Raw genomic sequence first — 2,500 nt, 5'->3', positions numbered from 1 at the left:
TATCGATTCAGTTATGAGAGTTGATGAGATGGGGGTCGTGCTGGAGCCACAACTTGTTCAGGGTGATAGAAAAGCTAAAGCGGGCGAGATGACGGTTGAGGGGCCGTCGACCTCGGGGGGGAAGGTGGCAGTCCCCCCCAGCCGTGTCTTGGTGCATCTGCCTCGGGAGTCCTGGGACTGCCAACTGTGTGGTGTGCAAGTCGGTGGCATTCGTAGGCTGGGGATGCATTTTGCTATCCGGCATGCGGGTGTTGCTGTCGAGTACGCGTGTCGCGTGTGCGGGAAGGTCGGTGATAACAGCCATTCGATTCGGTGTCACGCCGCCAAGTGTGGTGGGGTGCGCAGGTCGGAGGGCGTCCCTGGGTTCGAGTGTGAGCTCTGTGGATGTTGTTTTAGGACAACTGTTGGAGTCTCTCAGCACATGCGGCATGTTCATGCGGATGAGTGGTTCAGGGTGAAACGGGGTCGGAGCCAGGACAAGGTGGTCAAGGTGAGAGGAAAGCTGTGGAGCTCGGAGGAGGTCGCCCGCTTGAGACTTTTGATGGAGGAACATGGAGATGATCCTCGACGTTTTGTGGTGGTCGCCCAGTTGTTGGGAACAGGGAAGACCAATGAACAAGTGAGGTGGAAGTGGAGAACCCTGTGTAGCGGTGCGGCAGGCAGTGTTTCTGATGCGCGACGACGCAGGCTGGTGGTCAGGGCGTCGCCCCAGGAATGGTCCTTACCCCCGGGGCTCCCCGACATGGTGGAAGAGAGGGTGATGGGGATTTTGCGGTCGGGGGATGAGGAGCTTCGGAACACTGCTGCCCTAGTTGAGAGAGCAGGCCGGGAGCCTGACCTGGTCGAATCTTCTGCTCTGGAGGTCATGGAGGCGCTGGGGGGTAAGATAGTGTGGCCTACAACGTCAGTGAGGCGTGCACCAAGAAGCAGAGACTTGAAAGGGTGGAGAAGGCGGCTTCTCCAGAGGAAACGGTCCTTCTATCACCAGCAACGGGGGTATAGTGTGGCACGGAAGGGTATGGCGCGGCGTGTCTTGGACGGTCTGACGCCCCTGAGGTGTGACTTGCCACCTGAGTTGGTGTTTGAGGGGTTCCGTGAGAGATGGGAAACGGTGAGGGCGTTTCTCGGTCTTGAGGGCTTTGAGGTGGAGCTTACCGCTGACAATGAACCATTCTATCACCCGATCTCGGCGACTGAAGTGACATCTAACTTGGCTAGGATGACATCTAGCTCTGCGCCGGGCCCAGATGGGATTCGAAGACAGGCTGTGTTGAACTGGGACCCGGCCGGGAAGCAACTGGCGAGGCTGTTCACAACATGGATGGTACGTGGAGTCGTTCCCCGGGTTTTCAAGGAGTGCAAGACACGGTTGCTACCCAAATCGGCTGACCCGGAAGAGTTGGGTACGTTGTCGGGGTGGAGGCCCGTGACGATAGGGTCAGTCGTGCTGAGGTTGTTTGGGCGGATAATGACGATGAGGCTTGCTCGGGCCTGTCCCATTAGCCCCCGGCAGCGTGGGTTCGTCGCTGGCGCGAGTGGTTGCGCAGAGAACCTTATGATTCTTGACCGGATCATGGGGCACTCGAGGTCTGGTGGCGGGCCGCTGGCAATTGTGTTCATTGACTTTGCGAAGGCTTTCGACTCGGTTGCCCATGGACATATCCTGTGTGTCCTGGGTCGACTTGGCGTGGACAGGCGTGTGATTGAGTTGATTCGTCACTCTTATGTGGACTGCTCGACCAGGGTGGGATGCGGTGGCGCCTTCACCGATCCTATACAAATGAAGGTTGGGGTGAAGCAGGGAGACCCGATGTCCCCACTGCTCTTCAATCTTGCTATGGACCCTCTCATCCATAAACTTGAACGCAATGGAAGCCACTTCGTTTGGGGCGACCGCCGAATCGCCGCACTGGCCTTTGCTGATGATCTTGTCTTGCTGAGCTGCTCGGAGGAGGGAATGAGGAACAACCTGGGGATCCTGGAGGACTTTTGCCAGCTTACGGGGCTGGTTGTCCAGCCTCGTAAGTGCCACGGTATCTGGATGGGCCCCGAGGATGGTAGTGGTGAAGCCTGGTCGATATGTGGTCAGCAGATACACATGGTCGGCCCTGGTGAATCTGTGCGCTATCTTGGGGCTGATATAGTGCCGTGGCGGGGAATTGTTGCTCCAGATCTTCTGGGTCAGGTGAAGGATGGGGTGAGTAAGATCTCGAGGGCTTCGCTGAAGCCCTCGCAGAAGGTGCGGATTTGTGACTCTTTCTTACTCCCGAGAGTGGCTTTTCGGGCGGACGTTGGCAGGGTGTCGGTGACCAATTTGAAGCTGGTGGACGGGTTGGTACGGATGGCTGTGAAGAGGTGGTTGCGCCTGGATCCGTCCACGGCCGGGGGGATCATCTACTCACAAGCGCGCGATGGCGGGCTGGGCGTTCCGAAGTTGTCCGTTACTGTACCCAAAGTCCAGGTTAGGCGCACCTGGCGACTCTGTTGGTCCTCTGATGTT

This window comes from Syngnathus leptorhynchus, unplaced genomic scaffold (assembly GCF_054491065.1).
Source record: "Syngnathus leptorhynchus isolate UIUO unplaced genomic scaffold, UIUO_Slep HiC_scaffold_216, whole genome shotgun sequence".
NCBI lineage: Eukaryota > Metazoa > Chordata > Actinopteri > Syngnathiformes > Syngnathidae > Syngnathus > Syngnathus leptorhynchus.
Note: the sequence above shows the minus strand (reverse complement) of the source record.